Source organism: Branchiostoma belcheri, unplaced genomic scaffold, assembly GCF_001625305.1.
Source record: "Branchiostoma belcheri isolate BF01 breed outbred unplaced genomic scaffold, Haploidv18h27 scaffold4, whole genome shotgun sequence".
In the NCBI taxonomy this organism is placed as follows: Eukaryota; Metazoa; Chordata; class Leptocardii; order Amphioxiformes; family Branchiostomatidae; genus Branchiostoma; species Branchiostoma belcheri.
The window spans coordinates 6,848,110-6,873,802 of record NW_017804020.1 but is presented as its reverse complement, the minus strand read 5'-3'; the positions used below and the strand labels follow the sequence as shown (position 1 = coordinate 6,873,802).

The 25,693-nt window shown below is 40.9% G+C and overlaps 1 pseudogene; it reads left to right on the top strand.

Moving 5' to 3' along the window:
• The window catches only part of LOC109476976, a 30,501-nt pseudogene extending 9,566 nt beyond the window's left edge, over window positions 1–20,935 (top strand).
• Window positions 20,936–25,693: the final 4,758 nt, after the last annotated feature.

The window sequence follows — 25,693 nt, the reverse complement described above, 5'->3', positions numbered from 1 at the left end:
CATTCCTTTCCTTTCCTTTCCTTTCTTTATTCCTCCACGTTGGGAGAGCCGTGGTCGTTAAAATACAGGGATACACACTTAAAAGATATTACAGTTTAAAAATAGTTTGTTTTTTCACACAAACACATGATTAAATATAAATAATGGATATTGTCTATTCTACGGCGATCTGTCCATTTCTATTTCGTCTTTCGTCTTTCTTAGGCATTACAGTTCTTTACTATTCCTGAGTGTTTAACACTCGACCGCACTCTTTCTCTAAGTCCTAAATGTAAACACATACTGTCCACTCCTCCACAGGTGTTTCACTCTGTATCACTTCTGTCTTCTGTCTCTTTCTGTCTCTGCATCTCTTGTAAACACTATACACTCTTCCACAGGTGTTTCACTCCTTCACAGGTGTTTCACTCTGCATCACTTCTGTCTTCTGTCTCCTTCTGTCTCTGCATCTCTTGTAAACACACTGTACACTCCTCCATAGGTGTTTCACTCCTTCACAGGTGTTTCACTCTGCATCACTTCTGTCTTCTGTCTCCTTCTGTCTCTGCATCTCTTGTAAACACACTGTACACTCCTCCACAGGTGTTTCACTCCTTCACAGGTGTTTCACTCTGTATCACTTCTGTCTTCTGTCTCCTTCTGTCTCTGCACCTCTTGTAAACACACTGTACACTCCTCCACAGGTGTTTCACTCTGCATAACTTCTGTCTTCTGTCTCTTTCTGTCTCTGCATCTCTTGTAAACACACTGTACACTCCTCCATAAATGTTTCACTCCTTCACAGGTATTCCACTCTGCATCACTTCTGTCTTCTGTCTCCTTCTGTCTCATTCATTCATTCATTCATTCATTCATTCATTCATTCATTCATTCATTCATTCATTCATTCATTCATTCATTCATCCATTCATTCATTCATTCATTCATTTATAAGCCAGGAGAAAAGAGTCCGGAAAGCAGCGCCAAGGGAGGCAACAGGACTACGATGACGTACCACCGCTTCAGCATCCCGGATGGAAACGTCATCCCTGTCCTGCACATGACCTGGTGGGACATAGACGCCACCTTTCACGTGTACTCTTTGTACGGGTCCAAACCTACCGTAGAAAAGTATGCCGAGAAGAGAGTCATCCAGGCTAAAGGCGGGTTAGAGGCCTGGCTCGCAGAGAAGGACTTCACAGTCACATTCACACCCAATACCACACGCCGTGGTGGTGTTCTGTACATTGGTGTACTGAAAATAGGTAAATTACAATGATTTCTAAGTTTCTAATGCGCCATGTCTTCTATCTTTATGTTTTGGTTTGGTTTTTCTTAAATGCCCACAATCATGATAATGATCATTCTGGCATGCTCACTTCCACTTGAGTGAAGTGAGGAAAGTGGTGTAAAATGTCTTTCCCAAGGGCACAATGTCGGTTACTTGGAAGGATTCGAACCCAGGACCTCTTGGTTCTGAACCGAATGCCACTCTGTCGTTTTGCCACATGGCTCCACAATTTTGCAGGCAGGTGTACAGAACTTGTAAACAACGTTTGTTCATTGTGCTGTTCTTAGATCGTGCCGGTTCTTCACCTGAAGAACCAAACCGGGAGAGAACCCCCGACTACAGGCTGCAGATGTCAGCTGTCGGCTGTTCGTCTTGGGACGAAAATAAGGAACGATGGGGGCTGGAACAATGCGATGTAAGTCACGTCTAATGTAACTTACTTTACCATAGACCTTAGGTCCTTCTGTGCCTGCAAGCACACTGGGCAGTAAGTTTACATCTGTGTCGAGTGGCTGCTGCCTCCTCGGCCTCTTCCCAGGTGATGTTAGCCCTCTTGAGGTCCTCCTGAAAGGTTCTTCACCAGGTGTTCTTTGGCCGACATCTCTTCTTTCTGCCCCTTGGTGGCACCCAGGTCATGGCAGTCTTTGAGTGGCGCTGGCTTGATAGGCGTAGGATGTGGCTGTTATAATGTCCCCCACAATATACAAATTATTAGAATTTTATATCAGACTGAAAAGACCATATCCATGTTCCCATGTTTATTTTATAACACATACATGTTTGTCGTAGCAAAGCTACATGTAGTTTTTCGTTGAAAGGAAACCCTCCAACTTTTATGGACGATATTGTTAAGACCTGTGTATCAAAACTTGCTAGTAGAAATTTGATTTAAGTCTACGTGGCACCTATAATACTAGAGCAAACAGAAGTGCAGAATATGTGGCCAAAAACTTGTTATTAAACATAAAAGAATGAACTGATGATAATCATTATTGCAGTAATATGATTTCCCCCAGTTTGTTTGTTTGTTGTTTTATTGGGATCTTCATTAGTGTTTGTTACATTAACACTATTCTTCCTGGTGTCCATACAGTCAACACAACATAATCAAATACAAAATAACAAAAACTTCCGCAATATTGGTATTTGGAAAATTAACAAAATAATACTTTAAACTTATACTTAAAATAAATGTTGGTATTTATTATTCAAAATCTCTCAACATAAATCAGGCTAAACTCGACATAGAGAACAACATCTTCCACTGTGAATGTCGCACTAATTAAATAGAAGCACAAAATAACATGATATTTGTAATATTACTGTAACAACATTCAAGATATTAAATATTCAAGAATGAACTGCCATTGTTATTGCCGCAGCCATGTTTTCCCCCTGGTATTTAACAATAAAATTAATGTAACAGTTACACATTTATTTTTCAAAATCAGGCTAAACTTGACATAGAGAGCAACATTTTCCACTGTGAATGTCGCTCAACCGGGTCAAGCATTGCAGTCGGCACCATGACCCTCCCCACCCCGAATTCCATCGACTTTCTCAACGCGTTCAAGAACTTCAGCAACCTGAGTGACAACGCCGTAGTGCTCTCTATCGTGGTGTCTGAGTACATCCTGTATATCATAATCATGGTGCTCCTGTGTGCTGACTTCAGCAAGTTAAGGGTAAGTATGTGGTGTAAAAAGCAGTTACTCAAGCAACTGGATATGATTTTGGAAACGGTCAGACGTTTCATCTAGTATCCACTAGCTTTCGTCAGTGACTGAGAGACCAGAGGGGAAATGAAGGTTTATTAGCACAAACTATTGATTAATATGCGAAAGAGTGACGACAATTTTTGGGAGTCTAAAAAGATAGACAAGTCGGGACAAGATGATGCAAATTAGTCACAAAGCTTCTCTGGTCTCTCAGTCACTGACGAAAGCTAGTGGATACTAGCTGAATCGTCTGACCGTTTCCAAAATCATATCCAGTTGATTGAGTAACTGCTTTTTGGCGTATCTTAGTATCTGGATGTCTAACCTTCATCGGCGTATGTGGTGTGCTTTGTCTGATATTTTAAAAATGTATGCTTTTAGTAATTACTTTTAGGTCGGAAGTATTGTTTCGGGCAGTGCTAGGATGTAGATTGTATTCTATGTTTTAATTCCATAGTGACATCGGTTGCTAGAAAGTGGCAGGTGGTTTTGACAGTTACAATGTAATTTATCGAGGATGAAAAGTACCGATCTCGGGATATACATCAAATCCCGCAGGTATCCCACGGTACGCTAATGTGCAGTGCTGCCAGGTTTCTACTTCTATTTCTGTCTTTTTAATTTGTTAGGATCTAGTTAATATGATCTAGTTGATATTAGAGTATAAACATAATTTTAATTGTTATCATGAATTTTAAAGTAGATTAGTCAGCTAGAATCATTAGCTATTTGCAATAGTTCCATTTATGTACAAGTTGCCATACATATACATTGTGCAGGTTCTGCTTCATCAGATACTTGTATATAGTAAATTTTGTATATATAAAATATTCCCCACTTGGTGTACTACAGGGTAAAAGATCCCAGGACCAGAAGACTCTGTCCAAAGTGAGCCTGATCCCGCCAGACCGGATGCCCGCGCCTCACGTCTATCAGCTCACGGTCACTACCGGGTCCATGTTCGGGGCAGGGACCACCTCACGGGTCGCCTTCCAACTCTTCGGGTCAGAGGGCACGACCCCGATCAAGATGCTGAACCCTGGGGGAGAGGTCAGGCTTATTCTTATGTTCTCCTTGTATTTCTTATAAGGTTTGTTGCTCTGACCAAACAATTTCCATGATCAGGCCTAATTGTGTATCACATTATTTACGAGCTCTTAGATGGAATTTAAATCGGAAAACGTGATGACTGGAGAACTTGTAATAACTCCTTTTGGCATTGTTACACGAGAATTCATAAATCTGTCTTCTACATGTAGTACATTAATGAGAGAGAGGTTTCGTCAACTGGGAATTATTTTTTTGTAAATCTAGTAAACATTTCGAGTCAGAATTGCCCTGATGAAGATGACAGACGGTCATCGAAACGTCGGCTCATGAAAAATAAATGGTTGTGATAAAAAGAACTTTGCTATTCAGTCGTTTACCAAAGTGATGAAATTATTTACGGTAGTAAACATTTCGTAAAATAATGTCATATATTTGTTAATATTGTGTGTGTACCATGTTTTCTTATTGGACCATTTGTTTTTTCAAGTCCTATATACTTAGATAGTTCCATGATCATTTAGGCTAATCATGTCAAACGTTATGTCAATGCTAGGTGCTGGTAACATAAAGTAAAACACTATAATGTGTATGATAGAAGAGAAACACAGAAAGATGATTGTTACGTGTTGTAATTTTGCCAATCGATTACAGGCTTTGGTTCGTGGAAGTACTTTACATTTTATTATGCCTGTGCGAGAGTCACTTGGAGAAGTGATGTCGTTGCGCATCTGGCATGATAACTCTGGGGAAGGCGACACGTCAGCCTGGTTCCTCGGAAATTTTCTCGTCAGAGATGTAGAAAAGGACGCAGTGTAAGACCATGAAGACATATCCCGCCTTCTGTTTGGCTGCTATTCTGAACTCAGTCTTTTGATGCAGTTCTCCTCCAATCTTATAGCCTCAAGGCATGTTGAGCATGCAAGAAATTCTGTGAGTGTGGAACTTTTAAAATGTTCAGAAAAACGGACTGCCCCTTGAGTAAATGTACAGACTGGAAAACGACTAAAATTCATTCTTTGCTTGGTAAAATGAGACCAATGTCCTCTTTACCTGTCTCCAATACACCACGATTTATGTTAAATTCAACTTTCATACCATGTATGTATTCCTAGTGACCTCATGCTATTGCCTAAATCATGCCAGGTCACAGCCCTGACAACCAATTGAAACCAAATCTCCACCCATCCACTTCCAATCCTTGGTTCTCAGGACAAGATACATAGTAAAGGCATCCAATGCAATTTCATGACAGTAAAACAAAAAAAATATTCTTGTTGTGTGTAATGAGGAAATCTGTTCATTGACATTAACTGCAATTTCTTAGTACATTTTTGTCATCATCATTGTATACTTAAATGTTTGAAACAGCCCAAACAAACTACGTGAGGTGCCACTTTGTTTTTGGGTACCGCCCTTAAATAGCTAGCAAGCAACCGTTTTCCGTCATATTTGCCTCACAGATATCAGCATGATTTGGGATATGATTGCTTCAACGCACTTGCAGAAAATCAAGCTTGTTTGAAAATCCAGTTCTGAAATTACACTGGATGCCTTTAACTAAACCAGTGCCATGATACCTTCACAAAACGATAAACTGTGATTGCTTATAGGACTTACTTCTGCTGTCACGACTGGCTGTCGGAGGACAAAGGTGACGGAGAGGTTCAGAGGGTGGTTCACGCAACCTCCAAGGAGGAGCTGAGGTCCTTCAGTAACGTCTTTACTGAAGCCACCACCAACCTGTTCTACGACCAACAGCTGTGGACGTCTGCCCTTGTAGCACCACCAGGTCTGAATATTTCTTTCTTTGCAACTTCATGATTTTTCAACTACATAACTACATAAAATAAACTACATAAAATAATGGACCAGGAGTAATTGTAATATTTCTGTTTGTGAACGTCAACAAATTAGTAACCTTTTGTAGCAATTTTGTCACTTTATTTTAGATAGTTTTTCCATGCTTAATAATTACATGTATATGGGGGGAAATCGAAAGATCAGCAAACAGTGGTTAACAACCAGTGTCTGTAGTACACGGGTTCCCACAAGCACTAGCTTTGTTTGTCTGTACAATCATGTGCTTCATTTGTTCAATATTTGAATGTATCATGTGTTACAAGGTCAAAAATGACAAAATTGCTACAAAGGTTACTAATTTGTTGACGTTCACAAACAGAAATATCATAATTACACCTGGTCCGTTATTTTATGTCTCATACACAGTACATATTTCTGGCGACCTTGACTGTAACCACATCCTACCACCCAGAGCATACCGGGCCACATGTACAACCCTGTCAATCAACTGAAACTTTAGAGTTCTAAATTTTTCTCCATGGAAAGAGATAATTTTCCAATTACTGATGTTGTTAGCTTATGAACAGGTGCAATGGCCAAGTGGATAGAGTACTCGCCTTGCATTCGGTAGGTCGTGAGTTCGATCCCTGACCGAGTCATACCAAAGTCTTAAAAATGGTACATACTGCTTTGTCTGCTTAGCACTCGGCATTTGGCAAAAAGTATAGGAGTTAAACACACACCACTACCAGTGGACTAGCCCCCTGCTGTAGTGATTGCACAATGGTGTGGCCCAGGGGCTACTGAAATGGAGATGGCTGCCGCCCTATGCACCACGTGGTGCGGGAAGGACTTTAACTTTAACTTAACTTTTCCATCTAGGTTCCAGCTTCACCCAGGCACAGCGTCTGTCCTGCTGCTTTACTCTCCTGAACACCATGATGCTGGCCAGCGCCATGTGGTACCAGACAGACGACACAACTGCTGACACGAAAGTGTACAACCTGGGGATCGCTCGTTTCACAGTAGAGGTAACAACAAATCAGAGATTTCAAACTGGTTCCAGGGTTAGATAGGTACAATTGCCCACTTGCAGTACTTCAATTTACATGAAGTACTGTTCGGGCAAGTGCATGTGCCTCTAGACTTGCAAATTTTTTTGCAAGGTATGACCGCCACGGTGTTTGGAGCAAGTCAAACCACCTTTATTCGATAAAGCATCCAACATTATTAACTACAAATTAAGATAATTTCTATGGTGGTTGTAAATGTAGTAGTAAAATCTGACGCCTTCTACAGGAACTCTTCCGAAATACTTAGTACGATTTACTATGCGTCTAGGTTTTCCTGTATTTTTTGTATGTCTCTGGAGTTTTGTATTATTTTAAGATGTATTGTGTTTTATGTTTTTTTTAAGAATAAAGAAAATTGCATACGATAGTATATTGAAACTTTATAACCTCTCTATTACCCAGTTGTGTATACAACATGTACAATATCGATGATGTTGTTTCATACATTCCTGGCAATCACATACTTGAACATTACCCCAGCAAATACCAGGTAAAAAGCCTGTAAATTAAAGTAAAGCCTGTCTCCACCCACTCACTTCAGAATGCAAACCGAGCGTGGGTTAGTGCCACCCAAATATCCCAAGTGTGAAATTCCATGCAGTCTTAATTCACATAATCAATATCTGCTTGTTTTTCTCTTGTTCTCAATTACACGCTTGAATAGTCCTATCATGTAATGCAGCTAATTTACAGAATTTCCTCATAAATTATGCAAATTACATCCATATTTGCATAATTGTCACATAATTATGTCAAGCACCACATGAGCTACCTACATACCAAAAATCATGACGATCCGTCTACCGTTTCTTGAGTTATCCGCTATTGAATATTTCTAAACAACCGCCCCTGCAGTTTTAGAGCAAGCAGCTAGGGAAACTAAACTTGCATCACTTCTTTCCCAGCACAATAGATAACTGCTATTTAAATTTCGTGACCCTGGCATGTCTAGATCATGAGATATTAAAACTTGAAATTCAGCTGCATTACCTTAACAAGCCATCTGGGGGGGCTATCACTTGAGCAGAGGCTATTGTCTGAAATTGAGCAATCTCTAGGCTCAGACACCCACTGTAAAATAAAATAAAATTAAGTTATCTGTATTCTACAGGAGCTGTACACCAGCCTTATGACAGCCTTGACTGTAGCTCCGGTAAATTTGATGATCGTACAGCTCTTCCGCATGGAGGCACCACTGGCTGCCAACACTCTGGAGATGTCAGTCATTATGCAAGGTATGAAAAAAAAATTGTCAGAAACAAGGAACAAGCTTTAAGGGTCTTTTGCTACAACGATGTTTTTTTGGTAAGGACATAAAAGTGTATGTCTTATTACATGCACATTACTCCAGAGATGTTGATCATTACACAAGGTAGGAAAAATATTCTGTCAGGCGTGAAGCGGAAAACTAGGAACAAGGCTTTTAGCTTCTTTTATTATAATGATCACGTCTAATTTGTTAAGAAGATGACAGTGTGTTTATGTCTTGATACACGGACATACATATGTAGCTGATATTTTTAGAGCAATTTATAGCAATATGCCACAACAACAATACAAATAAAGGAAAAGTTCCAGTAAATTTTAGCACTATGGAGAGCAGCCAACCTTTCAGCACCAGGGACGGGCACAGTGCATCGGCCGGCTGGACGAAAGGGTCAGGATATCTTTTACGGATTGCCAAAGGAAATCGTTTCAGCTCTTGGACAATGCTTTATAGAGAATCTGAAATAAACCGTTGAAAAACCCGGCCCAAACCCTGCCAGTCTATTGAAACAAATCTCTGCCCATTCACCTCGAAGCCCAAACATACAGTCACAATCCCTCCAAAAGAATACCGCCCAAAACAACACTTTCCTCCCAGAAACATTTGATAAATGATGAATAAAAGATTAGACCCATTTGCTCTTGTTGCAAAAGCTGAGTGATGCCTAGACCCTACCAGGCTTCAGGAAGCAGGTGCGCTAAACTGTACTCTCTAGCGGGCCAACTCCCCTGGCATGTTATCTCTCTGTTTGTCCAGTTTCTACTCTTTCCAGCCTCTTCCCAAAGCCTGGTAGAGGCTAAAGAACATCTGCACCGCTGGACTATTACTACGGCATGGGTGACTGTGTTCCTGGTATCCACCAGTTCCATGTTCTTCGAAATCTCAGAAAACTGAAAGTTGTTTGCATCAAATTGCTCATTCATCAGAAAGAAATGAGAAGAACCCGATCCTCTTACAGTATTAGATTAGTTCTAGAGCTAATGTTGTTCTGTATTTATAGTTTCACAGCTGTTGATATGTTGTTGGATTAGTATCAGTACATAGTCCTGTCTTAACTGTACACCTTTGTATCTGTTTACCTGTACTTAGCCCGATAGGGCATGAGGGCCTGAATAAAAAAAAAAAAATTAACTGATAAGTTGTAATCCAAGGACGTGTGAAGAAGCATCTGCACCGCTGGACTAAGTACGTGGCGTGGATGACCGTGTTCCTGGCGTCCACCGGCTCAGCGTTCTTCGTGCTGCTGTACAGCATGGACTGGGGGAAGGACAGGAGTGACGCCTGGCTGAAGGCGTTCGTTCTGTCCTTCATGGGCTCTAGCTGCGTGATGGACACTCTTCAGGTAATGATCGTGGTTTCACGTACATGAAAAATGGAGGTATTGTTTTTGGCGTGTATGTGTGTGTGTGTGTGTGTGTGTGTGTGTGTGTGTGTGTTTCCGCTACCGCTAATAGTACTTTTATACATCAAATATATTTAATCCGTGGCAGGTAAAAATCAACAGATACCAATTATGCAAATGATGACCTAATTTGCATACTTAATGTGAAAATTCTGTGACTCCTTATTGGTGAATAATGGAAATTTAATACCTTGTGACATGTGTAACATTTTTTACTTAAAGGTTAACACCACTATGCATATATTATGTTAATGTAGAGGTCATTTGCATAATTAATGAGGATATGTTTAAATAAAGTATGACAAAGGAGAAGAATTTTACACGAAAAATATTGTCATTTGAATTTAGAAAACCATAAATTAAACTAGATTATGCTAATTACGACCTTATTTCCATAGTCAATGAGACAAATAAAAAAACATCAACAAAAACTCATATATTTCATGGAGGTATGAGATCTCCGAATTCTTGTTTTATTAAATGGATTCTACCCTGTGTTCCACACTCTGACAACTGATGCAGCTAAAAGGCAGTTAGTTTTAGGCTGGGGAGATTTTAGCCAGCCAGGGAGATAAAGTTGACTACAAGAGAGCTTGTATCTCGGCAGTCATAACTGTCTTTGGCTGCCGAACAAACTTGCTGGTATCCATCCCTACTGTACTGTGCCTTGTCTGTTGCCAGTAGGGATATGGTTTTATCAATGCTCATGATTGATGGTACATGTACATGTATTGTTCTCTGCAGGGGTTCTCTGCAGGGGTAGCAAGTAAAACTTGATATGTGACAGTATGTTGCGATGCCAAATCATCCATACATGATAATATTATGCTATTATCAATGATATCTTGTAGTCATGAATGTAGTACAGATTACCGGTAGCCTTGTGGTACAGTTTTTTTAATACTTTTGTTTCCATACATTGTCCTGCACGATTATGGAGCAATAAAAATGATTTATTCATATCTGGTCTTGGTCTTGGACCATCGCACACGGGGGCATGCCCCTACTCTTTTTCGAAAGGTGTGGTGGGATCTTTAACGTGCTCGAGGTGTGGCTCTCCTCAAACACGGGAGCTCCAGTTTACGTCCTATCCGAGGGACGTCCCTAACCGAAGCTAGGTACTCATTTACACCTGCTTGAAGTGAGGAAATTCGTGTAAAGTGCCTTTCCCAAGGGCACAAGATCGGTGACATGGGTGGGGATCGAACACTGGACCTCTCGATCCCGAGCCGAACGCGCTACCGCTGCGCCACACGACCCCACGTATATCTAACGCTTATAATATCATGAAAGTTCACCTGTGTTGGTAGTTACATGTTTAAAGTTAAAACGTTTGGTCCAACACAAAAAAAGGTCTCTGAGGAAGATCAGAGTGACTAGTGGAAAGCCCTAGGTGAGGGAACCTTGTTGTGTTGGATCAAAAGTTTTAAGTTTAAACATGTCTAACTTTTGTCATGTTAGATCGTGGTCCTTGCCGTGGTGCTGTCTGCAGTCTGTAACCTGTCCTTCCTCATCAAACCGCCGGCTATAAGGAAGGAAGACCTCAAACTCAAGCTGTGGAACTCTGCAGGTTAGAATTCTAACAAGTTGGAGCAGTCAATTTGTTTTCTTTGAGCCTTTGTTTCTTCATGAAAATAACTAAAATCGGCCTGCTGGTAACTTTTCATTGAGCACATAATTTATGGAAGGAAGAGGTCTGGGTGTAGCAAGATACAGGTTACACGATTGAGGTCCTGTAAGAATCATTAACTTACATGTAGTCGTAAAAATCTATATCCTGACTAAGTTACACATTACGTGGTTTTCTGAGAGACACAAAGAATAGCATTACCAGAATTTCACCATTCATATGTACATCAAACAGAAGAATCCATTGAAAAGTTTCTCAGATGACAGTTGTTTTTCTAACAAACTTTTTTTTCCCAGAGTAAGACTTTTAGACGAATAAAATTAATCTCAAAAACACATTGAAATGTGCAGCAACTGAAATGTGCTGTACCTGTTGTGTTTCATCATGACAATGTTTTAACATCCGTGAAACTTTCATGACAAGATGATGATGTTTTATCTTGCAGCACCTAAAAAATTCCGCCCACCTACCGAAGCCAACTGCCAAGCAGCTAGAAAGAGAAGGGAACTCAGTAAGAAGTCAGCCTCGACACTCAAGGAGCTTCTTCTCTTGTTCGTCTTTGTGGCCGTCCTCTTCTACATCGCCCAGGCAAACAACGACCAAAACATCTTCTATGAGACACGCACGCTGTCCACCAATGTTCTACGTGGATTTGACAAAGTGAGTAATCAACTAGACAGGCAACATTCGCAAAGCAAATGCATAATGTTAACCTTCGCATGGTCCAGTCCAACAAACTACAGATCTGTTTATTCTTACCCAAACAGATTTGGAAAAATGTTTGGTGTTTAATGTAACCCAACACCACAGGATGTCTGATACAGTTACCATGGTGACAGACGTCTGGTCAAGGTCATTGACATTATATGTTTGGAAGAAGAAGAAACAGAGCAAAAAACAATATGATTGTTTCCCTCCTGCGAAGGTAAACATAGTTAATGTAATTGGTTGTGCTCAGTTCTTTGTTTTGGGTCAATCACTGGAAAGGGGGTAGTATGTTAGGGCATGTGCACAAAGTAGGTTGATATCGCAATACTGCATGACCCAATATTGAATTTGAACAAATAGTCTCCATTGCAGAGCTTCCAAGTAAGACAGAGGCTCTCTACTCATGTATGTTACTATAGCAATAATATACTACAAATTCCAGAGAATTTTTGCAAGTTGCTTAGTAAACATACTATACTGTTTATTTAATTAAAAAAAATCAAGTATTTGTATACTGTTTGGTCAGAGTAACTACATATAGTATGTTCTTATTGAGATTAATAACCATATGCAGGCCCACCACCCATTGACACATCAATCATGTATTTTTTAGGCTTGCCACTCAGGCGTTGCGAAAAATTGTTATTTTTGCATACAGATCAGGACTCCCGACCAGTTCTACACGTGGGCTGTTGAGGAAGTGCTGCTGCCGACTCTATACCCCTCCGCCTGGTACAACGGCAGGAAAATGAAGTTCCTAGACCGGCAGTTTGCACAGAACACCGAGTCCTTCCGTGTCGGCCCTCCTCGCTTGATGCAAGTTAGACGGCGTCCAGGTAGGGCCAGGAAGGAAAACATATTGTTTTTGTCTGTTTCTTCTTCCTCTTCTTCTCCAAACAAAAAAGGTCAATGACCTGAACCACACGTCTGTAACCTTGGTACACCATGTTGCAATTTTATAGCAGGATTGATTTAGACTCCTGTCTGACCATATATATGAATGTGTTTGAGTAGGAATTAACACAGCAGACCTATGCAAAGGTAAACATTATTCATTTGATTTGCAAAGTTCACTTTTCTGGTTCATCTTCTGTATTTACTGTTTGTTGTATGTTCTGGTAAATCGTGTGCTCCAGAAAAGGTCTCTTACCCTTTTCGTCATCTTCCACTTTATTCAAAATGTCATTGCATATGTCTTGCTTCCTGCAGTGCACTTTTAAGGCACATTTATCGAACTGCATGCGAAAAGTGATTTATGGAAGCTGATAGTTTGAAACAAAAGAAGGGAAATAACTGATTGCATTTACATCATGATTGTAATATTACTCAATATATGATTGTATGACAGTACTTACTGAAGTATTACACAATGGTTTACATTTGATATCATGATTACATTGATGGCAAGTCTATACCACACCAAGAGCATACCAGGTCACAACCCTTTAATCACCTTCAAATAAACAATCCTTCAAATAAACAATCAAATAAACCTTAAACCTTATCTCCGCCCACTCTCTCCCTTTATTTTGAAGACAAAGTATATGCTCCTATTGTAAGTATTCTACTGCATAACCAACAAGCCCTATGACGATTTTTTTCAATGCAGATGCCACTACATGGAAGAATGTTGCTGGCCTAGGCTGGAGCCTGTCTGTACGGAACATGTCCTATTCCTGCTGGCGATTTGCGGTTCCGGATCTTCTGAATCACTCCAAGTTTCACACATTCAACTGCACCAACCATCACTCCCTGGACTTGCCTCTTGATTATGATACCTCTGCGTCGTTCTTCCGTGCCTTGAAGGACTCTGAATTTCTGGACAAGTACACGGTTTCCATGGCGATTGACATGAACTTCTACAACCCTAGCCTGAAGCTGTTCAGCGTTGTGCATCTTGTCCTACATCATTCCGGAGTAGGGAATCTCGCGCCATCGGCAACAATCACTTCGTTCGGTCTGTTTCAATACGAAAGTAACGCTGACTTTGTGAACTTGTTCATACACATTGTATTCACACTGCTTTTCTCAGCAATGGTGTTCAAGGAGGCAACATTGTTGAAAAACATGGGATGGAAATATTTCACTTCGGCCTGGAATGCCCTCGGATGCCTAAGCCTCATCGGCACGGCAACAGTCATCTGTGTTTTCATCAAGCGATACACCGTGGCAGCTGATACACTTGCAGTGATCGCCAAAACTAATGGTATGTCGTCCTATGCATTACTGATATACATGTACATAAAATATGAATGCCTTGTATCTTTAGTATGTAGTTCACCAGAGTTGATAAAATACATGTGGGAATGTTTAACTGTTCTCCAACTACATTGTACAAAAAATTGCATATTTTGACTAACTCGTTCAGTCATCCTCTAAGCTAACTATCATGAAGCCAGTAACACAATTACTGACTTTGTGATTTGTCACATCAGCAAAACGTAATTGAGTCTGATAAAGTCAATATTGTCCCCTTTCTCATCCCCATTTGCCATTCCAACAGGATATAGTTTTGGGCTCTGTTGTATGTTACATATTTCCATGAAATGAAATATGAATGAAACGAATATCAAATATTTGAATCGAATGCTGTGCAGTATCGTCAAAACGTGATTTTCATCATCATCATCTATCATCCTCCGTAGAGGTGGAGCATACAAAGTTAGATCTCCAAAACTGTTTGTCATTCATCACAGAGAAGTTCCAGGCCCTGCAAGCCTGTTTCAGTTTCAATACGTTTCTTAAGTGTTATGTTTGGACGCCCAACTCTTCTCTTTGTATCAGGGTTCCAGAGTAGAAGCCTACTGGCTGGTTCTTCACTACGTACAACATGACCGGCCAAACTTAGTCGTCGACATTTGACTACTGTAGTTACATTCGATAACGAACCGTATAGCTGTTCATTAGTAGTATGTTTCCACCATGATGTATTGAAAACTACTCACAGCATCTTCGTGTATGTTCCGTTTAGTTTTCTAGAATGTGACATATTCATGACCAATGATTCTGACCCATACAAAAAAAATTGAAAAACGTGATTTTAACATCCAGCCTTTGGAATCAACTCTCGTCCAACAGGTGAGCTGGGATTTGAACGTTTTGTGGACCTGACAGCTGCTGCATGGTGGGATGAGTGTCTCGCGCACGCCGTGGGCATTGTTGTGTTCATCAACACCGTCGCCCTGCTTCGTGTCGTCCGCTTCAGCCAGACCATCGGCAAACTGCTGGCACTTCCCGGCATCATGAAGGACGAGCTCCTCTCGTTCTTAGTCGTCGCTGCCGTCGCCTTCATATCTTTCATCAGTGCAGGTATGAAAACATTGAATGAATGAATGTCATTGAATGAATTAATGTTTTTATTGAATGAATGAATGAATGAATGAATGAATGAGTGAGTGAGTGAGTGAGTGAGTGAGCAAATGAACACCGCATAAAATCCCTCGTTTCCGTGTGAGAAATTGCCGCACACTTTCCCGGATATTTTAGGTTTCCGGTAGAACCCGGGGGTTTCCGACCTGCACACGAAACGTGTCCAGTCCCGTACATGTCCTGTACACTCCCGGAAATGAACCACTTTTTGTGTGCAGGTCGTGTACTGGACGTTATATGCCCGGACACGATCCCTGTACATCCCCGTACACGGCAGGAAATGGCCGTGCACCGCTTCGTGCGTTGCTGGAATATGCATAATTTAGCGGCAATTATCACCTAATTATTCTCCACACGGCAGCGGAAATTCGCCGTGTACGGGTCGGACATGCCGGTACTACCCCCCGGCCAAAACCCGCCCCGCTCTCGGGACCGGTTGCTCCCGTTCCCGGGACCCGTTGCTCCCATTCCCGGGGCCCTGCTGTTCCCGTTCTCGGGACCCCACTGCACCCACTACGGGGACCCCCCTTCCTGCTCCCGGGGCTTCGCTGCCCGGCTCCCGAGAAATCGCTTCCCCCGCTCCCGGGACACATTTCGATGTTTTAGGAACACATTTCATTCATAAAAAAAGTAATACATGTTTATACTTCATTCATCGTTTTATTGGTATAAACAGGATCGCCATTTACAGACTGACAAAAATAACGCTCTATGTATAGTGTATACACGTTATGCACTATGCTAACACTATACAATAATGTAACCTGGTACTTTACAAATATGTGTAGCCGAAACATAGAAACAATAGCTTTTTCCCGAACTAGCCTTCCAGGGACTAGACTTTTAAAATCGTTGGACCCGGTGTAAACTCAGAAATTACTAGTAATTAACAGATTTCTCTAACTTTAAAAGTAAACTAACATCACATCTCATCACAGTCACCTCCAAATAGAAGTCCATTATAGCAAAAAATGTCAAAAAGTAACTAATACTGACATATCATCAGGTTAAAAGAGGAAAATAGCCCTCAGATCATGAAAGTGAATGGCGCTTACACAAACCAAGGACATTATACACCTTGCACAAACAGTCAAAAGACTAAATTTTCAATAAACAAAGAAGGCCTCAAACAAAGTTCTTCAAAATACATGTACGTGTAGCAAAAACATAATTGCAGACCTAACATGAAGTTAAATGAGGCTTGGCAGAAAACAATATCACGTCATTACAAAAAAGATAATTTGCTCAGAAATGAATTACAGAGATTCTTTATTGACACAACAAAAAAAAAAGTACATGAACACGTATTCAATTTACAATGTCGTTAAAGACAAGCTGTCGGTTTCGTAAAGTTTGCGTTGTCGCCTCTACAAAAAGAGGCTTAGTTGTAGATTTCAGGCCAGGAGGTATGCCCCCCCCCTTGCTTCAGGGGACCATAGCGAAACGTTTTCATCCTGGAAGGACAAACTGCCCCCTGTCTGTCTGCGGGATGGCGTGGTGTTGGTGTCGGTTGTGATCGCAGTCAGGCCGGAGCGGCGTGCTGGGCGCGGGTGCACCACGGGCGGGAGTGCAGCGGGGCCGGCCTGGGTCGTCGGAGCCTGCCGGGCGCTTTAACACAGCACCCTCGCCTTTAGATCTGAGCCTGGGTGTTCAGTCTGCCTGTTTGCCTCCAGCCTGGCCTGCAGGACATGGAAAAACGAAAATCTAAGTTAAAAGTCGAAGGCATTTTTGAATTTCATTTGAAGTTACGTGTACATGTACTAGACGTTTTATAAACAAGCCTGGCAAAGATGCGGACGTCTGTATGGACACATTTCGAGGAGAAGTCATTTATCATTTTGTAACGAATGTTTTTTCGTCAGACAGCAACAAATATTTTGTCCAGATGAAAAGGCTCCATTCATCAAGCATCAACGTCTACTTGTTTCTTTTCATTGTAATCATGGGAACAATACAAACACAACATTTCCCTCGGTAATGAAAACAATTCAAATTGTCAAGAGCCTTGTCGGCTTTCGTATGCAAAGATATACATTTGCATAGACTCACCCTCTTCTGTGTGACTGCAGTGACCAGTCGCTTTTCTTTCTTTCTTTTCTGAGCTCTCCGACAGCCTGGCGATAAAGTTTCTTCAAATCGTCTCAAAGTATCCCAAATCCGCGCCTGAAAAAAATACAATATGTTCTGAGCAACATACAAACTATATCGATGTACTTCTAAGTAGAAATAATAAACCATGTTATTAATCAGTAAAAAAATAGTGTACACTTCTTGCCAAAATAAATATTTCTGCCGTAGGCACAACTTAGCCAAGGTTTTTAAACAACATGTTTAAGATATATGTAACGACAGTGCCGTATATATAATAGTATCCTTGTTTTAGCTTACCCTTCCTCCTGTCGGTTTCCTGGTTCGTTGCGGTGTTGTCGGCAAATTGTCGGCCCGTGTAGTAGAGTCATTTCTTCCGTTGCGAAAACGAAGTAACAGAACGGAATGTTTGACGCCATTTTAGTTTAGGAACATACTAGTAATCTTTGCAAGCCGAGACAAACGTGTTTTGAAAAAGCAAACCGTCGTTGTGACAAAGCAAGATTTAAACGACCCACCAAAACAAAGCATCGCGTCTCTTATTGGCTGGTCCCGGCGAGAGCGAGGTAGGATTGGTCGTCAGTCATATAATCACGTGATCGCGTTCAATACTACAACGATCTTGTTTTTATATTATAGGTTTTAAGTTAAATCGCCTGTGCAGTCTGAACACTTGGATGATAGGATGTTTCTGATTGTGTGAATGTATTTATTTCAAGGCAGACAAATGATCTTCATAATTCTAATTCGTCATGATTACATGGCTTTATTCGTTCTAGAATTACACAACTTGTCGCTCACTGAGTGAAATAAAACCGCACTTTAAGTCCAACATAACCTTACTCTTTGTAAATGTATCCAAAATCCACAATTAACGTCATGAGAGTTGACTTGTTTTGCTGGATTTCAGTATTTTACCAGGCGTGGGGACGTTGTGAGTTCTTCCTTTGTTTACACAAAGTCTATTCACATAAATGGACGCCATGTCAGACACATCGCAATACACATCGACCGAACTACAATGTAAAGCTTGCATATTATTACCCATACATGTACCTAAAAATCATAACAAACTGATCAGGTCATGTTAGTTCAAACCCCTTTAGTCAAGCGTTTGATTACATCATGGTAATGAACCTCACGGATAAACTTTTATTTCCAAAATAAAAAATTCAGATTTAGACCGGAGTGTAGATTTAGGTCATTTTGACCGAGTAGGTCATATAACCCCAGCGTCGGGGCGCCCTACACTCAAATGTGCTTTGTCGTATGGACGACATCACGATAAATCAAGCCAAGGACGCATAGGTTCAAATGTTGTATTAACAATCCTTGATCATTCTATATCTAATTTGCTTAGATTAAAGTGCTGGCAACTTTGGTTCAAGTAATTATCACCTGAAACATGAATACACGCAGTACCTAATTACCCCTTGTTGTTAGCCGCTACCCAACACACGCCAAGTGTGCGGGGCGTAAATTTCCGTGCACGTGCACGGCGAGCACGAATCCGGGAGTGTAAGGAAATATCCGGGGCCGTACATGCGGAGCCCGGAAATCCAAGGACGCGACCAGGACACGGCGAATTTCACGGGTGTGTGCGGGACTGGAAACTCTTGGAAACGTGGGTTTTCATACAGTGGAATGAATGAGGAAATAAATAAGTGAGCAAAATGAAAGTGAATGAGAGTGAATGAGATTGAATGAATGTGTGAGTGAATGAGTGAGTGAGTGAATGAGTGAGAATGAATGAATGAATCACAGTAGTTTACATGTATACCATGGAAATGAGCTACATAACTGATTCAGATCTACACCTTTAATAGCATATCCATGATTGCATTGTTCCTCATATGCAGTACTGGTTTTAGATGTAAAATGATGAGCGATTGTTGAAGGCTAATAATAAGATGATGCTGTTGTTTCTGTTGCTGTTTCAGGATACCTTATCTTCGGCACCCACCTGAAGTCTTACTCCGACTTGTACCACACAACCTTCGCTCTCTTCGAGATGATGCTTGGAAGGTAAGGTCGACTTACAAATGTGTAATGAGCTGGATAATTTGTATAGAACTTTTGATGCCTGTGAATCATGTTGTACAATGTAACTACTTCTTGGGGGGGGGGTATTGTTTTGGGTGGCTCAGGTTCGGTGTGTGTGTACTGATGTATGTTTTGGTACAAGAGTGGCAAAGGCTGCTAGAGAGTTGTAAATGGTTTTGACAGTTAAATTTCATAGATAGGTCATGCTTGAAGGTGGTTGAGCATGTGCCAGGATGGAGTACGTCATTGTGTGTAAAAATCAATAATAATTGTAGTTATGCAAGAATTCAGTAGGTGTACAGTCCTAATATTGATACGATTACATACAATCCCCAATACAGTTCCAATATTTTCATGAAAACCCTAAATACTTCAAACCTGAAATCTCTTATTTCTTATGGCAAGTGGTTGTTTTAAGAACTTTGTGGCTGCAGCCAGTATTAAATTGTATTGAATTGGCCAGGCAGTATCCATCTGCCAGACAGTTACCATTTCCCACCCCAAGTTAGGTTGGCGTAAAAAAAAGATACTAGTACAAAAAGAGAGCCCCGTAAAAATTGCTAGACCTCTAGCTTGGAGAGGAGAACTTCAAATTTGTCTCATTGTCTGCTTCTGCGTGTGTGCTTTTTCAGGTTCTTCGCCAGTGACATGCTGGCGGCTAACCCTCTCATCGGCCCGATCTTCTTCTCCGCCTTCATGATCTGCATCTTCACCCTCCTGATGAACTTCCTCATGTCCATCGTCTGTGACGCCATTTCCGCCGACGTGGACGTTAACCATGACCATGACCTTGCCGAGCACATGTGGAGCAGCATCTGTGCCAAGTTGGGTCTGCACAACCCTCCCAAGAAAGAGGTCCAGGAACAAGGTAATTATAATGCTAATCTGCAGCAGATCATACGGTGGCAAGGCAATATCCACTGGCCAGGGGAGTGCCCATTCTGGCCAATGGATACTGCCTTGCCACCGTAAGATCTGCTTGGAGATTAGGTAATGCTTCAATCTATTACATTTTATTTTTATGTAGGTCATGGTTGGAAGAAGGGGCCATTGAGTACCTCACGGGATATGTGAAAATCAACTTAGTTTGCAATAACATTTCATTGAAACAGTGATATGGCCCGTATAATGTTTTACTGCATTGAAATGAGATAACCATTGCCACTTATGTTGGCAATGCTTCAGTCTGCAATTTTCTGTATTAAATTATGCAGAGAAATGAATTGTAGGTTGAAATTACTTTTTATTGTTATTTCACACCTGCCACCATGTCGTTACAAAGTCTTGTTGTCATATTTTTAAGACCTACTTCCAACATTTACTTTTGCACAGGTGAGCTGAAGCTGGAAAAGCTGCAGGAAAACCTGCGCATCATTCAGGAGCAGCTTGATGAAAGCCTGGACATCTGTGACTCCTTCGTGCGTTCACGCCGTGGCTACAACCTGGACGAGCCCAGTACTAGTTCTGCTCCTCAGTGTGAAGTAAAGATTGTCATCCAGCATGCTGAGGATGACTAACTTGGAGGCAAGCCACTTAGAGGCATCCACTGTGATTTCAGAGGAGCAAAACTGGAAATGCAATGAAGTAATCTTTATGATAGTGACACATACTGCTTCACATTTGTGCATTTGAATCAGCATTTCATACTTTGGGCATTTGGAACTGCAGAAACAAGTCCCAAGATGTGTCCTTTATTTTCGGGGTGGTACCCTAAAATCAGCCGAGGGACCTTTCAGTAACCATTTTCCGTCAGATGTTCGGGAATTTTTTGCTCCATGAGGGTCAAAATGCATTGGGATAGTGTTGTTTCAATTCACTATGTAGATAAATGACTAGAATATTGGCTTTGAAAAATCGGGTTTCCAAGCCCTGAAAACTGCACTGGATGCCTTTAAGTTTGGTCACTTCCCCGGCATAGTAATATTATTATGGCTAGCACCCTCATGTATTGACAACACATTGGTAAAACACACTGCTCCTGCGCAAAACCCGTAATCTATTGTGCATAGCACTGTGGCAGATGTATTTATTGTATAAATGAATTAAAGGATGACATCCCGTCTATAGTTTCGTAGGTAAGACCTATAAGCGATTAGTACTTCTACAACTGGAAGCATTCACAGTTTTTTTGTAGTTTATGTTATCCAATGGTTACATTTCAGAATTAAGTAAAACTGAGAAATTTTACATATTAGAGAATCTAACACATTTACATGATCTAACCTTAAAAGTAGAGTTATGTCCTTAAAAAGTTGCATGAATTGTGGTAAATGAATTGTATGACATGTACATATACGCATGCGAAGTTCCCATTATGTGTTTCCGTGATGTACTTTGTTTTAACGTTGGTTTCAAATAAAGATTGATTTATTTCAAATGGATATTAATTGATTGGTTCGTTGTTTAGTTGATCAGTTAACGCTTACCAACTGGTTTGTTTGTTCGTTGGCTGGTGGTTGGTTGGTTGATTGGTTTGTTTGTTTGTTGGTAGGTTGGTGATTGGTTGCATGTAATCATGAGGCTTGATTGACATTCATAGGTATGCCACTACATCTGCTTGAAGATGACTCAATAGTCAGATCATGGATGCCACCAACATCTGCTTGGAGATAACTCTTACATCTACCACCCTACATGTGCTTAGAAATGATTATAGATATGTTCCTCTACATCTACTTTGAGATGATGCTGTATATGTGCCACCCTAGGCATGAATAGTATAGGGAGATGTACATGTAGAGCCACAGTGATGTGTGTTGTAACAATCTGTGTCTTGTTGAGCAGGTGTACTTTCCGTCCATATTGCGTTTGCTTCCAGGTGCGACTAAATACTTGCTAAATACTCTAGATCTGTTGTAAAGATCTGCTGTAAAGATCTAGATCTGTTCTAAATTTCTTGCTTAATACTTGCTAAATACTCACTCACACTCACAGAGAGAGAGACGAGAGAGAGAGAATAGCATAAGCATATTTTCACCAATTATGGTCAATACGTACATAAGTACAATGGCATCCTCACAAGAAAACGCTAAACAATGCTTATTACAATCCATATTGATGCAAAGGTTGAATGTGGTACGTAATTCAATGTGATTTAACTATCCACCGCCACGTGCCAGCAAAATTATATCAGCTACAGTATAACAATACAAAGTGGTAGGCAAATACAGACAAAGACTGCTACAGAATCCGAAGTAAGAATTCTCAAAGGGCACTCTCTTGCATCGGGGAGAGGGGTGCAGCTTCATGGCGTGAGATCTCGTTATACGATGGTGATAGACTTGGATCTTTCTTCTGGTACGAGCCAATTTCTTCTGGTTCAAATCTAAGCGCCCCACGGAATATGAAATCTTCGATTTGAGCGTGGCCTTAAAGCGCCGAATTATATGAAGGACAAGCAACATTTCATTTACCACGTTTAAGATTCTTCAATATAACTACTTAGTTTTGACAATGTAAGCACCCCCATAAAATTACAGACAATGTGTCCATGACGTACATATTATAGAACAGTAAAATGCACAGTACGTAATGAATATACACAAGAAAATAGTTACTCGAGTAGATGACTCGATTTACAAAACTGCCAGACTATTCAAGTAGCATCCTAGAATTAAACGTCAAATGCCACGAAGTCGGTATATTCAGAAACAATCTCGAGAACGGTTTTATTACTTTTGTAGGTGAATTTGATTGGATTTCTTGATCTACTTATCGTATTTTGCATTTGTAAGGATTAAGGTTCTTTTACCAGATATAATTTCAAATATACATTCACTCAATGTCTTTCTGAACAGATGTAAACACAATCTAAAACAGTTGAAATTTGTTTGTAACATTTGGTGTCATCGGCAAAAAGTGCCATACTATTAGTGACAGTCCATAGCAGCGAAAAATTCGGAGACCTCGTACCTTCATTAAATATATGAGTTTTTTTTTTTATTTGTCTGATTGGCCATGGAAATATGGTCGTAACTATTAGCACAACCTAGTTTAATCTATGGTTTTCTAAATTCAAATTACAATATTTTTCTTGTAAAATTCCTCTCCTTTGCCATACTTCATTTCAACATGCCCTCATTAATTATGCAAATGATCTTTACATTAACATATATATGCATAGTGGTGTTAACCTTTAAGTAACTTACACATGTCACAAGGTATAAAATTCTCAGCATTCACCAATGAGGAATCACAGAATTTTTACACCAATTATGCAAATTAGGTCATCATTTGCAGAATTGGCATCTGTTGATGTTCCGCCTGCCACAGATGAAATAGATTACATGTATAAACGTTTTTATATATATTTTATACACTTATCGTAGGGGCACCAAATTTTTCAGAAAATGGTGTAGTAATATTAACCCTATCAAGACCGGGGGGCTCAAAGTGCCCGCGCCAACTTTGATGTCCGTTTTTACATGTATCTTTTATAAAGTAATGTATAAGAATGCCAGTACAACCATTACGATCGCGGACCCCAAAAGAAAATCAGATATAAATGTTTTCCTTTCAAATGGAGAAACGCAATTTTTGGCACTGTGTTGAAGGGCAACTTTTTGTGACAACTCCCTAAAAAATAGTATACAATACATAGTGCTGGGGTCCACGCGGACTCCGGGTATACTGTTTAGGGTTAAACTACTGAGGACATCAACTCTTGAAAATACCATGCCACATACAACACATGTACCTTCAAATGAAATGCAAGAATGCCTTCGACTTTACTTAGATTTCCGTTTTCCTATGTCCTGCATGCAGGCCAGGCTGGAGGCAAACATGTACGGGACTGGACACATTACGTGTGAATGTCCCCGGGTTCTACCGGAAATCCAAAATCCGGGATAGTGTGCGACAATTTCTGACACGGAAACGAGGGATTTTGTGCGGTGGGAGCGCCGGGTACCATATTATTGCATCGCCTTAACTTAAGTCCAGCTATAAAATCCCTCATGTCACCATGCTTCTCATGCACCTCAATAACAAATCTCGGACGGAAATTCAAACAAATCCGTTGACAACCCACCTCCCAACCGGAGAAAAATTCATCTTTCTTATTAAGTTAAGGAAGAACCATGTGGCGTGGAAAGATAGTTACGGTGGATGGAGGCCCGGAGGTAGTTACCACCATCTCTCCATCTGGTCCCATAGCGATAGCCATCGCTTTTTGGATGTTCGCAATTGTTCGGATAAACTCCCCGCGGCTTGTGAACATGTCTACCCGGTTGTTTTCATTGTCTGCTACGATGATGTTACCCAACTTGTCCCGGGAAATACCATAGAAAACAAAATCCTGCTGACCCTTAACCCTTCCGGCAAATTCAACTATCTTGACTCCGTAGTGACTATACATTGCAACAGCCCTAATCGCGCTCTTGTAAAATGTAAGCAGTATATTTCCCTCACTGTCCGACATGACTCCTCCGATCATGCCTTCCTCACTACCTGATGACGCTTTAAAACTCCGATAGAGAGAGCCGTCTGGATCAAACATCTTTACTGTTTTTCCCTGTCCGACGATGATTTTATTGCTGCGCACGTCTATCGCAATGAAGGGAGAGATAAAAGGTCCCGTGAAGCCGGCGTCGAACGTCTTTATGGCCTGACCAATCCTACTGTACGTTACAACCTGCACATGTCCTGCATTCGCGCCGGATTTCAATATACCCCCAACTACCCACAGGCGGTCGGGCTCTATACCAATAGCAACATCATAAGGCATGATAAAGACATTTTTACCCGGCAGTGCCGTTCGAAAGTGGCGGAGATAGATCCCATTTATGCTAAAGACTAGGACGCCTACGGCGGCATCAGTCACAAATATCTCATTGTCAGCAGACACGGCAACTCCGTACGCCGCTCTCATGTCAGGTTCTTTTCCATCTCCGCCAATGGTAGTGATGTTCTCTAACTTCATGTCACCACTCTCTATGAGAAATAAAAAGAATCGTTTTTCATGGAGGTGAACAATTAAAAAAAAAGAACTGTTCGTAGGATACAACTACACACACGCATGAAACATACATACACACAGACACACCTTTATAAATCATTCAATACCGACCTGTGTTATGGTAGTAGACACAGCCCGCACAGTAACAGTGTCCTGCAGTGTTCCCACACCAGTTGGCCGGAGAGCAGCATGGCCAGGTACTGTAAGGGTCACACTCAGCGGTCCTCCCATCTCCTGTAGTGTAACCGTCTCCACAGCGGTAGTCGTCCCGCCATTTCTGAGTAACTTTCAGGAAAAAGATAGACAAACAACATTAGCG